The sequence below is a fragment of the Nothobranchius furzeri genome, chromosome 2 (assembly GCF_043380555.1).
Source record: "Nothobranchius furzeri strain GRZ-AD chromosome 2, NfurGRZ-RIMD1, whole genome shotgun sequence".
NCBI classification, from domain to species: domain Eukaryota; kingdom Metazoa; phylum Chordata; class Actinopteri; order Cyprinodontiformes; family Nothobranchiidae; genus Nothobranchius; species Nothobranchius furzeri.
The window spans coordinates 53,553,915-53,566,414 of record NC_091742.1 but is presented as its reverse complement, the minus strand read 5'-3'; the positions used below and the strand labels follow the sequence as shown (position 1 = coordinate 53,566,414).

Genomic DNA, 12,500 nt, shown 5'->3' with positions numbered 1-12,500 from the left:
GTGTGAATGAAACAAATTTCAACAAATATTTTTTGTAAAAATGTATAATTTACAAATAATTTATTACATGTCCACCTCAGTGAACAGCGTGCAATCTGAACATGAAATATGTTGGCTTGGCTTACCAAAGTCCAAATGGAGGTGCTCAAATGCAATAAAGTCTTCAACAGCTGTGCTTAATAGCAAAAATAAGTAAATAACAATTTTGAGTACCTGTCCACTTGAGTGACTATTATGCATGAAAGGGTTAAGGAAAAGTGCAATATGCTGTTGTAACTGTTTGAGGTCTGTAAGGTGTTGTTCCTCAGAAGGGCGAGTGCGTAACAGCACCCTCTGCTGGCTCAAAAGACAAGGACAAAATCTTACAGCACCTGGTATTCCCAGGCGGTCTCCCATCCAAGTACTAACCAGGCCCGACCCTGCTTAGCTTCCGAGATCAGACGAGATCGGGCGTGTTCAGGGTGGTATGGCCGTAAGCAAAGGCTTGTCCTTCCGTCCTCTGTTTTATGGGTGCAGAGACAGTTGTGCCCTTGGCTGCCATTGAATGGAATGCTGCAATTTGAGGCCTTTCCAGTAAACCGCCCTCATCCCCAGTTTGAGCTGTGTCTGGCCGGGCTCCGTGGGCGAAAGCGGAGAGGGGAGCTTGTGTAGTGACACAGTAGAATAGGTTCATGCGCTTTAATCCAAATTTGTTCACATCGCAGACGTCAGAAAGTACAAACGATATTATTTAACATTTGGATGTACAAAAAGGCCACCTTCACCTCAGTTGAGAGAAGTACCTCGTTTTTCCTTTGTCCCTCCTATGAGTGGTGGGCCCATGGAAAGTGGGACCCACGCCCCCCTGTTCGGGCTGCGTCTGGCCGGGCTCTGTGGGTGAAATCCTTGCAAACAGGTGCCGGCCGGCTGGCGCCCGATTTTTCTTAGTTTGTGAGTTCAGCTTTTCTTGTGTTTGGCAGCAATAAATTGCAATGTGTTTCTCCAACAACCTATTTGGGTCTTTGTGGAAAAGACCTATTGGTGCATTTTGATGCCATTCCAGTAAAAGGCCCACATTTCTTTTAGCTGGTAGCGTAGCGGCAAAGACTTGCGACGTGCCATCATGGCCGCAGGCTGCAAAGCCTTGCTCCGGAACGAAATCTTAATGACAATCTTTAGTTAGATCCCTGAATTGCAAGTAAGTCACAGATAGATGAGTTGGATTTTCTCTATTGCAACTTGGGAAGTAAAATGTGAACGTATTGAAGAAGAAACGCTCTTTTAAAACCTGATTGCCCCAGGGAATGGGCTTTTTGACATTTCTGTGTTAACCCTTTGATGCATGAATTATGAAATCTTCAACCATGATTTTTTTTTAACAATTTTTTGATTCATCTTTAGGTGTGAATGAAACAAATTTCAACAAATATTTTTTGTAAAAATGTATAATTTACAAATAATTTATTACATGTCCACCTCAGTGAACAGCGTGCATTCTGAACATGAAATATGTTGGCTTGGCTTACCAAAGTCCAAATGGAGGTGCTCAAATGCAATAAAGTCTTCAACAGCTGTGCTTAATAGCAAAAATAAATAAATAACAATTTTGAATACCTGTCCACTTGAGTGACTATTATGCATGAAAGGGTTAAGGAAAAGTGCAATATGCTGTTGTAACTGTTTGAGGTCTGTAAGATGTTGTTCCTCAGAAGGGCGAGTGCGTAACAGCACCCTCTGCTGGCTCAAAAGACAAGGACAAAATCTTACAGCACCTGGTATTCCCAGGCGGTCTCCCATCCAAGTACTAACCAGGCCCGACCCTGCTTAGCTTACGAGATCGGGCGTGTTCAGGGTGGTATGGCCGTAAGCGAAGGCTTGTCCTTCCGTCTTCCCTTTTATGGGTGCAGAGACAGTTGTGCCCTTGGCTGCCATTGAATGGAATGCTGCAATTTGAGGCCTTTCCAGTAAACCGCCCTCATCCCCAGTTTGAGCTGTGTCTGGCCGGGCTCCGTGGGCGAAAGCGGAGAGGGGAGCTTGTGTAGTGACACAGTAGAATAGGTTCATGCGCTTTAATCCAAATTTGTTCACATCGCAGACGTCAGAAAGTACAAACGATATTATTTAACATTTGGATGTACAAAAAGGCCACCTTCACCTCAGTTGAGAGAAGTACCTCGTTTTTCCTTTGTCCCTCCTATGAGTGGTGGGCCCATGGAAAGTGGGACCCACGCCCCCCTGTTCGGGCTGCGTCTGGCCGGGCTCTGTGGGTGAAATCCTTGCAAACAGGTGCCGGCCGGCTGGCGCCCGATTTTTCTTAGTTTGTGAGTTCAGCTTTTCTTGTGTTTGGCAGCAATAAATTGCAATGTGTTTCTCCAACAACCTATTTGGGTCTTTGTGGAAAAGACCTATTGGTGCATTTTGATGCCATTCCAGTAAAAGGCCCACATTTCTTTTAGCTGGTAGCGTAGCGGCAAAGACTTGCGACGTGCCATCATGGCCGCAGGCTGCAGAGCCTTGCTCCGGAACGAAATCTTAATGACAATCTTTAGTTAGATCCCTGAATTGCAAGTAAGTCACAGATAGATGAGTTGGATTTTCTCTATTGCAACTTGGGAAGTAAAATGTGAACGTATTGAAGAAGAAACGCTCTTTTAAAACCTGATTGCCCCAGGGAATGGGCTTTTTGACATTTCTGTGTTAACCCTTTGATGCATGAATTATGAAATCTTCAACCATGATTTTTTTAACAATTTTTTGATTCATCTTTAGGTGTGAATGAAACAAATTTCAACAAATATTTTTTGTAAAAATGTATAATTTACAAATAATTTATTACATGTCCACCTCAGTGAACAGCGTGCAATCTGAACATGAAATATGTTGGCTTGGCTTACCAAAGTCCAAATGGAGGTGCTCAAATGCAATAAAGTCTTCAACAGCTGTGCTTAATAGCAAAAATAAATAAATAACAATTTTGAGTACCTGTCCACTTGAGTGACTATTATGCATGAAAGGGTTAAGGAAAAGTGCAATATGCTGTTGTAACTGTTTGAGGTCTGTAAGGTGTTGTTCCTCAGAAGGGCGAGTGCGTAACAGCACCCTCTGCTGGCTCAAAAGACAAGGACAAAAGCTTAGAGCACCTGATATTCCCAGGCGGTCTCCCATCCAAGTACTAACCAGGCCCGACCCTGCTTAGCTTCCGAGATCGGGCGTGTTCAGGGTGGTATGGCCGTAAGCGAAGGCTTGTCCTTCCGTCCTCCGTTTTATGGGTGCAGAGACAGTTGTGCCCTTGGCTGCCATTGAATGGAATGCTGCAATTTGAGGCCTTTCCAGTAAACCGCCCTCATCCCCAGTTTGAGCTGTGTCTGGCCGGGCTCCGTGGGCGAAAGCGGAGAGGGGAGCTTGTGTAGTGACACAGTAGAATAGGTTCATGCGCTTTAATCCAAATTTGTTCACATCGCAGACGTCAGAAAGTACAAACGATATTATTTAACATTTGGATGTACAAAAAGGCCACCTTCACCTCAGTTGAGAGAAGTACCTCGTTTTTCCTTTGTCCCTCCTATGAGTGGTGGGCCCATGGAAAGTGGGACCCACGCCCCCCTGTTCGGGCTGCGTCTGGCCGGGCTCTGTGGGTGAAATCCTTGCAAACAGGTGCCGGCCGGCTGGCGCCCGATTTTTCTTAGTTTGTGAGTTCAGCTTTTCTTGTGTTTGGCAGCAATAAATTGCAATGTGTTTCTCCAACAACCTATTTGGGTCTTTGTGGAAAAGACCTATTGGTGCATTTTGATGCCATTCCAGTAAAAGGCCCACATTTCTTTTAGCTGGTAGCGTAGCGGCAAAGACTTGCGACGTGCCATCATGGCCGCAGGCTGCAGAGCCTTGCTCCGGAACGAAATCTTAATGACAATCTTTAGTTAGATCCCTGAATTGCAAGTAAGTCACAGATAGATGAGTTGGATTTTCTCTATTGCAACTTGGGAAGTAAAATGTGAACGTATTGAAGAAGAAACGCTCTTTTAAAACCTGATTGCCCCAGGGAATGGGCTTTTTGACATTTCTGTGTTAACCCTTTGATGCATGAATTATGAAATCTTCAACCATGATTTTTTTTAACAATTTTTTGATTCATCTTTAGGTGTGAATGAAACAAATTTCAACAAATATTTTTTGTAAAAATGTATAATTTACAAATAATTTATTACATGTCCACCTCAGTGAACAGCGTGCAATCTGAACATGAAATATGTTGGCTTGGCTTACCAAAGTCCAAATGGAGGTGCTCAAATGCAATAAAGTCTTCAACAGCTGTGCTTAATAGCAAAAATAAATAAATAACAATTTTGAGTACCTGTCCACTTGAGTGACTATTATGCATGAAAGGGTTAAGGAAAAGTGCAATATGCTGTTGTAACTGTTTGAGGTCTGTAAGGTGTTGTTCCTCAGAAGGGCGAGTGCGTAACAGCACCCTCTGCTGGCTCAAAAGACAAGGACAAAAGCTTACAGCACCTGATATTCCCAGGCGGTTCCCCATCCAAGTACTAACCAGGCCCGACCCTGCTTAGCTTCCGAGATCAGACGAGATCGGGCGTGTTCAGGGTGGTATGGCCGTAAGCGAAGGCTTGTCCTTCCGTCCTCCGTTTTATGGGTGCAGAGACAGTTGTGCCCTTGGCTGCCATTGAATGGAATGCTGCAATTTGAGGCCTTTCCAGTAAACCGCCCTCATCCCCAGTTTGAGCTGTGTCTGGCCGGGCTCCGTGGGCGAAAGCGGAGAGGGGAGCTTGTGTAGTGACACAGTAGAATAGGTTCATGCGCTTTAATCCAAATTTGTTCACATCGCAGACGTCAGAAAGTACAAACGATATTATTTAACATTTGGATGTACAAAAAGGCCACCTTCACCTCAGTTGAGAGAAGTACCTCGTTTTTCCATTGTCCCTCCTATGAGTGGTGGGCATGGACGTAATTTTCACTTTAGAAGTGGGGGGGACACGTGTGTGTGTGTGTGTGGGGGGGGGGGGGGGGGTCTTTACAGTATGTTCTAATGGGAAACAGGCTTCAACACAAATGGTTGTTTTCTGCTTGGTCCTAGAGCTCAACCAGTGCCAATTTAATATAAAGTATTGGTAAAAAGTGCAGGGGTGAAAACTTGACTTTGGAGAAAGTGGGGGGGACATGTCCCCCCTGTCCCCCCCCAAAATTACGTCCATGGTGGTGGGCCCATGGAAAGTGGGACCCACGCCCCCCTGTTCGGGCTGCGTCTGGCCGGGCTCTGTGGGTGAAATCCTTGCAAACAGGTGCCGGCCGGCTGGCGCCCGATTTTTCTTAGTTTGTGAGTTCAGCTTTTCTTGTGTTTGGCAGCAATAAATTGCAATGTGTTTCTCCAACAACCTATTTGGGTCTTTGTGGAAAAGACCTATTGGTGCATTTTGATGCCATTCCAGTAAAAGGCCCACATTTCTTTTAGCTGGTAGCGTAGCGGCAAAGACTTGCGACGTGCCATCATGGCCGCAGGCTGCAGAGCCTTGCTCCGGAACGAAATCTTAATGACAATCTTTAGTTAGATCCCTGAATTGCAAGTAAGTCACAGATAGATGAGTTGGATTTTCTCTATTGCAACTTGGGAAGTAAAATGTGAACGTATTGAAGAAGAAACGCTCTTTTAAAACCTGATTGCCCCAGGGAATGGGCTTTTTGACATTTCTGTGTTAACCCTTTGATGCATGAATTATGAAATCTTCAACCATGATTTTTTTAACAATTTTTTGATTCATCTTTAGGTGTGAATGAAACAAATTTCAACAAATATTTTTTGTAAAAATGTATAATTTACAAATAATTTATTACATGTCCACCTCAGTGAACAGTGTGCAATCTGAACATGAAATATGTTGGCTTGGCTTACCAAAGTCCAAATGGAGGTGCTCAAATGCAATAAAGTCTTCAACAGCTGTGCTTAATAGCAAAAATAAATAAATAACAATTTTGAGTACCTGTCCACTTGAGTGACTATTATGCATGAAAGGGTTAAGGAAAAGTGCAATATGCTGTTGTAACTGTTTGAGGTCTGTAAGGTGTTGTTCCTCAGAAGGGCGAGTGCGTAACAGCACCCTCTGCTGGCTCAAAAGACAAGGACAAAAGCTTACAGCACCTGGTATTCCCAGGCGGTCTCCCATCCAAGTACTAACCAGGCCCGACCCTGCTTAGCTTCCGAGATCAGACAAGATCGGGCGTGTTCAGGGTGGTATGGCCGTAAGCGAAAGCTTGTCCTTCCGTCCTCCGTTTTATGGGTGCAGAGACAGTTGTGCCCATGGCTGCCATTGAATGGAATGCTGCAATTTGAGGCCTTTCCAGTAAACCTTTGTTCACATCGCAGACGTCAGAAAGTACAAACGATATTATTTAACATTTGGATGTACAAAAAGGCCACCTTCACCTCAGTTGAGAGAAGTACCTCGTTTTTCCTTTGCCCCTCCTATGAGTGGTGGGCCCATGGAAAGTGGGACCCACGCCCCCCTGTTCGGGCTGCGTCTGGCCGGGCTCTGTGGGTGAAATCCTTGCAAACAGGTGCCGGCCGGCTGGCGCCCGATTTTTCTTAGTTTGTGAGTTCAGCTTTTCTTGTGTTTGGCAGCAATAAATTGCAATGTGTTTCTCCAACAACCTATTTGGGTCTTTGTGGAAAAGACCTATTGGTGCATTTTGATGCCATTCCAGTAAAAGGCCCACATTTCTTTTAGCTGGTAGCGTAGCGGCAAAGACTTGCGACGTGCCATCATGGCCGCAGGCTGCAGAGCCTTGCTCCGGAACGAAATCTTAATGACAATCTTTAGTTAGATCCCTGAATTGCAAGTAAGTCACAGATAGATGAGTTGGATTTTCTCTATTGCAACTTGGGAAGTAAAATGTGAACGTATTGAAGAAGAAACGCTCTTTTAAAACCTGATTGCCCCAGGGAATGGGCTTTTTGACATTTCTGTGTTAACCCTTTGATGAATGAATTATGAAATCTTCAACCATGATTTTTTTTTAACAATTTTTTGATTCATCTTTAGGTGTGAATGAAACAAATTTCAACAAATATTTTTTGTAAAAATGTATAATTTACAAATAATTTATTACATGTCCACCTCAGTGAACAGCGTGCAATCTGAACATGAAATATGTTGGCTTGGCTTACCAAAGTCCAAATGGAGGTGCTCAAATGCAATAAAGTCTTCAACAGCTGTGCTTAATAGCAAAAATAAATAAATAAAAATTTTGAGTACCTGTCCACTTGAGTGACTATTATGCATGAAAGGGTTAAGGAAAAGTGCAATATGCTGTTGTAACTGTTTGAGGTCTGTAAGGTGTTGTTCCTCAGAAGGGCGAGTGCGTAACAGCACCCTCTGCTGGCTCAAAAGACAAGGACAAAAGCTTACAGCACCTGATATTCCCAGGCGGTTCCCCATCCAAGTACTAACCAGGCCCGACCCTGCTTAGCTTCCGAGATCAGACGAGATCGGGCGTGTTCAGGGTGGTATGGCCGTAAGCGAAGGCTTGTCCTTCCGTCCTCCGTTTTATGGGTGCAGAGACAGTTGTGCCCTTGGCTGCCATTGAATGGAATGCTGCAATTTGAGGCCTTTCCAGTAAACCGCCCTCATCCCCAGTTTGAGCTGTGTCTGGCCGGGCTCCGTGGGCGAAAGCGGAGAGGGGAGCTTGTGTAGTGACACAGTAGAATAGGTTCATGCGCTTTAATCCAAATTTGTTCACATCGCAGACGTCAGAAAGTACAAACGATATTATTTAACATTTGGATGTACAAAAAGGCCACCTTCACCTCAGTTGAGAGAAGTACCTCGTTTTTCCATTGTCCCTCCTATGAGTGGTGGGCATGGACGTAATTTTCACTTTAGAAGTGGGGGGGACACGTGTGTGTGTGTGTGTGTGTGTGTGGGGGGGGGGGGGTCTTTACAGTATGTTCTAATGGGAAACAGGCTTCGACACAAATGGTTGTTTTCTGCTTGGTCCTAGAGCTCAACCAGTGCCAATTTAATATAAAGTATTGGTAAAAAGTGCAGGGGTGAAAACTTGACTTTGGAGAAAGTGGGGGGGACATGTCCCCCCTGTCCCCCCCCAAAATTACGTCCATGGTGGTGGGGCCATGGAAAGTGGGACCCACGCCCCCCTGTTCGGGCTGCGTCTGGCCGGGCTCTGTGGGTGAAATCCTTGCAAACAGGTGCCGGCCGGCTGGCGCCCGATTTTTCTTAGTTTGTGAGTTCAGCTTTTCTTGTGTTTGGCAGCAATAAATTGCAATGTGTTTCTCCAACAACCTATTTGGGTCTTTGTGGAAAAGACCTATTGGTGCATTTTGATGCCATTCCAGTAAAAGGCCCACATTTCTTTTAGCTGGTAGCGTAGCGGCAAAGACTTGCGACGTGCCATCATGGCCGCAGGCTGCAGAGCCTTGCTCCGGAACGAAATCTTAATGACAATCTTTAGTTAGATCCCTGAATTGCAAGTAAGTCACAGATAGATGAGTTGGATTTTCTCTATTGCAACTTGGGAAGTAAAATGTGAACGTATTGAAGAAGAAACGCTCTTTTAAAACCTGATTGCCCCAGGGAATGGGCTTTTTGACATTTCTGTGTTAACCCTTTGATGCATGAATTATGAAATCTTCAACCATGATTTTTTTAACAATTTTTTGATTCATCTTTAGGTGTGAATGAAACAAATTTCAACAAATATTTTTTGTAAAAATGTATAATTTACAAATAATTTATTACATGTCCACCTCAGTGAACAGTGTGCAATCTGAACATGAAATATGTTGGCTTGGCTTACCAAAGTCCAAATGGAGGTGCTCAAATGCAATAAAGTCTTCAACAGCTGTGCTTAATAGCAAAAATAAATAAATAACAATTTTGAGTACCTGTCCACTTGAGTGACTATTATGCATGAAAGGGTTAAGGAAAAGTGCAATATGCTGTTGTAACTGTTTGAGGTCTGTAAGGTGTTGTTCCTCAGAAGGGCGAGTGCGTAACAGCACCCTCTGCTGGCTCAAAAGACAAGGACAAAAGCTTACAGCACCTGGTATTCCCAGGCGGTCTCCCATCCAAGTACTAACCAGGCCCGACCCTGCTTAGCTTCCGAGATCAGACAAGATCGGGCGTGTTCAGGGTGGTATGGCCGTAAGCGAAAGCTTGTCCTTCCGTCCTCCGTTTTATGGGTGCAGAGACAGTTGTGCCCATGGCTGCCATTGAATGGAATGCTGCAATTTGAGGCCTTTCCAGTAAACCTTTGTTCACATCGCAGAAGTCAGAAAGTACAAACGATATTATTTAACATTTGGATGTACAAAAAGGCCACCTTCACCTCAGTTGAGAGAAGTACCTCGTTTTTCCTTTGTCCCTCCTATGAGTGGTGGGCCCATGGAAAGTGGGACCCACGCCCCCCTGTTCGGGCTGCGTCTGGCCGGGCTCTGTGGGTGAAATCCTTGCAAACAGGTGCCGGCCGGCTGGCGCCCGATTTTTCTTAGTTTGTGAGTTCAGCTTTTCTTGTGTTTGGCAGCAATAAATTGCAATGTGTTTCTCCAACAACCTATTTGGGTCTTTGTGGAAAAGACCTATTAGTGCATTTTGATGCCATTCCAGTAAAAGGCCCACATTTCTTTTAGCTGGTAGCGTAGCGGCAAAGACTTGCGACGTGCCATCATGGCCGCAGGCTGCAGAGCCTTGCTCCGGAACGAAATCTTAATGACAATCTTTAGTTAGATCCCTGAATTGCAAGTAAGTCACAGATAGAAGAGTTGGATTTTCTCTATTGCAACTTGGGAAGTAAAATGTGAACGTATTGAAGAAGAAACGCTCTTTTAAAACCTGATTGCCCCAGGGAATGGGCTTTTTGACATTTCTGTGTTAACCCTTTGATGAATGAATTATGAAATCTTCAACCATGATTTTTTTTTAACAATTTTTTGATTCATCTTTAGGTGTGAATGAAACAAATTTCAACAAATATTTTTTGTAAAAATGTATAATTTACAAATAATTTATTACATGTCCACCTCAGTGAACAGCGTGCAATCTGAACATGAAATATGTTGGCTTGGCTTACCAAAGTCCAAATGGAGGTGCTCAAATGCAATAAAGTCTTCAACAGCTGTGCTTAATAGCAAAAATAAATAAATAACAATTTTGAGTACCTGTCCACTTGAGTGACTATTATGCATGAAAGGGTTAAGGAAAAGTGCAATATGCTGTTGTAACTGTTTGAGGTCTGTAAGGTGTTGTTCCTCAGAAGGGCGAGTGCGTAACAGCACCCTCTGCTGGCTCAAAAGACAAGGACAAAAGCTTACAGCACCTGGTTTTCCCAGGCGGTCTCCCATCCAAGTACTAACCAGGCCCGACCCTGCTTAGCTTCCGAGATCAGACGAGATCGGGCGTGTACAGGGTGGTATGGCCGTAAGGGAAGGCTTGTCCTTCCGTCCTCCGTTTTATGGGTGCAGAGACAGTTGTGCCCTTGGCTGCCATTGAATGGAATGCTGCAATTTGAGGCCTTTCCAGTAAACCGCCCTCATCCCCAGTTTGAGCTGTGTCTGGCCGGGCTCCGTGGGCGACAGCGGAGAGGGGAGCTTGTGTAGTGACACAGTAGAATAGGTTCATGCTCTTTAATCCAAATTTGTTCACATCGCAGACGTCAGAAAGTACAAACGATATTATTCAACATTTGGGTGTACAAAAAGGCCACTTTCACCTCAGTTGAGAGAAGTACCTCGTGTTTCCTTTGTCCCTCCTATGAGTGGTGGGCCCATGGAAAGTGGGACCCACGCCCCCCTGTTCGGGCTGCGTCTGGCCGGGCTCTGTGGGTGAAATCCTTGCAAACAGGTGCCGGCCGGCTGGCACCCGATTTTTCTTAGTTTGTGAGTTCAGCTTTTCTTGTGTTTGGCAGCAATAAATTGCAATGTGTTTCTCCAACAACCTATTTGGGTCTTTGTGGAAAAGACCTATTGGTGCATTTTGATGCCATTCCAGTAAAAGGCCCACATTTCTTTTAGCTGGTAACGTAGCGGCAAAGACTTGCGACGTGCCATCATGGCCGCAGGCTGCAGAGCCTTGCTCCGGAACGAAATCTTAATGACAATCTTTAGTTAGATCCCTGAATTGCAAGTAAGTCACAGATAGATGAGTTGGATTTTCTCTATTGCAACTTGGGAAGTAAAATGTGAACGTATTGAAGAAGAAACGCTCTTTTAAAACCTGATTGCCCCAGGGAATGGGCTTTTTGACATTTCTGTGTTAACCCTTTGATGCATGAATTATGAAATCTTCAACCATGATTTTTTTAACAATTTTTTGATTCATCTTTAGGTGTGAATGAAACAAATTTCAACAAATATTTTTTGTAAAAATGTATAATTTACAAATAATTTATTACATGTCCACCTCAGTGAACAGCGTGCAATCTGAACATGAAATATGTTGGCTTGGCTTACCAAAGTCCAAATGGAGGTGCTCAAATGCAATAAAGTCTTCAACAGCTGTGCTTAATAGCAAAAATAAATAAATAACAATTTTGAGTACCTGTCCACTTGAGTGACTATTATGCATGAAAGGGTTAAGGAAAAGTGCAATATGCTGTTGTAACTGTTTGAGGTCTGTAAGGTGTTGTTCCTCAGAAGGGCGAGTGCGTAACAGCACCCTCTGCTGGCTCAAAAGACAAGGACAAAAGCTTACAGCACCTGGTATTCCCAGGCGGTCTCCCATCCAAGTACTAACCAGGCCCGACCCTGCTTAGCTTCCGAGATCAGACAAGATCGGGCGTGTTCAGGGTGGTATGGCCGTAAGCGAAGGCTTTCCTTCCGTCCTCCGTTTTATGGGTGCAGAGACAGTTGTGCCCTTGGCTGCCATTGAATGGAATGCTGCAATTTGAGGCCTTTCCAGTAAACCTTTGTTCACATCGCAGACGTCAGAAAGTACAAACGATATTATTTAACATTTGGATGTACAAAAAGGCCACCTTCACCTCAGTTGAGAGAAGTACCTCGTTTTTCCTTTGTCCCTCCTATGAGTGGTGGGCCCATGGAAAGTGGGACCCACGCCCCCCTGTTCGGGCTGCGTCTGGCCGGGCTCTGTGGGTGAAATCCTTGCAAACAGGTGCCGGCCGGCTGGCGCCCGATTTTTCTTAGTTTGTGAGTTCAGCTTTTCTTGTGTTTGGCAGCAATAAATTGCAATGTGTTTCTCCAACAACCTATTTGGGTCTTTGTGGAAAAGACCTATTAGTGCATTTTGATGCCATTCCAGTAAAAGGCCCACATTTCTTTTAGCTGGTAGCGTAGCGGCAAAGACTTGCGACGTGCCATCATGGCCGCAGGCTGCAGAGCCTTGCTCCGGAACGAAATCTTAATGACAATCTTTAGTTAGATCCCTGAATTGCAAGTAAGTCACAGATAGAAGAGTTGGATTTTCTCTATTGCAACTTGGGAAGTAAAATGTGAACGTATTGAAGAAGAAACGCTCTTTTAAAACCTGATTGCCCCAGGG

At 44.5% G+C, this 12,500-nt stretch overlaps 7 non-coding genes and 2 pseudogenes across 7 annotated transcripts; all 9 read right to left on the bottom strand.

Annotated features, from left to right (window-relative positions):
* Window positions 1–359: 359 nt before the first annotated feature.
* Window positions 360–478, bottom strand: LOC139068203 (5S ribosomal RNA). The gene has a single exon (XR_011519802.1). It is a non-coding gene; the product is annotated as a 5S ribosomal RNA (ribosomal RNA).
* Window positions 479–1,739: 1,261 nt separating this feature from the next.
* On the bottom strand, window positions 1,740–1,848 carry LOC139067200 (5S ribosomal RNA; annotated as a pseudogene).
* Window positions 1,849–3,107: 1,259 nt separating this feature from the next.
* Window positions 3,108–3,216, bottom strand: LOC139067149 (5S ribosomal RNA; annotated as a pseudogene).
* A 1,260-nt stretch (window positions 3,217–4,476) lies between these two features.
* Window positions 4,477–4,595, bottom strand: LOC139068222 (5S ribosomal RNA). The gene has a single exon (XR_011519821.1). It is a non-coding gene; the product is annotated as a 5S ribosomal RNA (ribosomal RNA).
* A 1,523-nt stretch (window positions 4,596–6,118) lies between these two features.
* Window positions 6,119–6,237, bottom strand: LOC139068217 (5S ribosomal RNA). The gene has a single exon (XR_011519816.1). It is a non-coding gene; the product is annotated as a 5S ribosomal RNA (ribosomal RNA).
* A 1,153-nt stretch (window positions 6,238–7,390) lies between these two features.
* Window positions 7,391–7,509, bottom strand: LOC139068221 (5S ribosomal RNA). Its single transcript, XR_011519820.1, has one exon. It is a non-coding gene; the product is annotated as a 5S ribosomal RNA (ribosomal RNA).
* Window positions 7,510–9,036: 1,527 nt separating this feature from the next.
* LOC139068216 (5S ribosomal RNA) lies at window positions 9,037–9,155 on the bottom strand. Its single transcript, XR_011519815.1, has one exon. It is a non-coding gene; the product is annotated as a 5S ribosomal RNA (ribosomal RNA).
* A 1,153-nt stretch (window positions 9,156–10,308) lies between these two features.
* LOC139068256 (5S ribosomal RNA) lies at window positions 10,309–10,427 on the bottom strand. Its single transcript, XR_011519855.1, has one exon. It is a non-coding gene; the product is annotated as a 5S ribosomal RNA (ribosomal RNA).
* Window positions 10,428–11,686: 1,259 nt separating this feature from the next.
* On the bottom strand, window positions 11,687–11,805 carry LOC139068215 (5S ribosomal RNA). The gene has a single exon (XR_011519814.1). It is a non-coding gene; the product is annotated as a 5S ribosomal RNA (ribosomal RNA).
* Window positions 11,806–12,500: the final 695 nt, after the last annotated feature.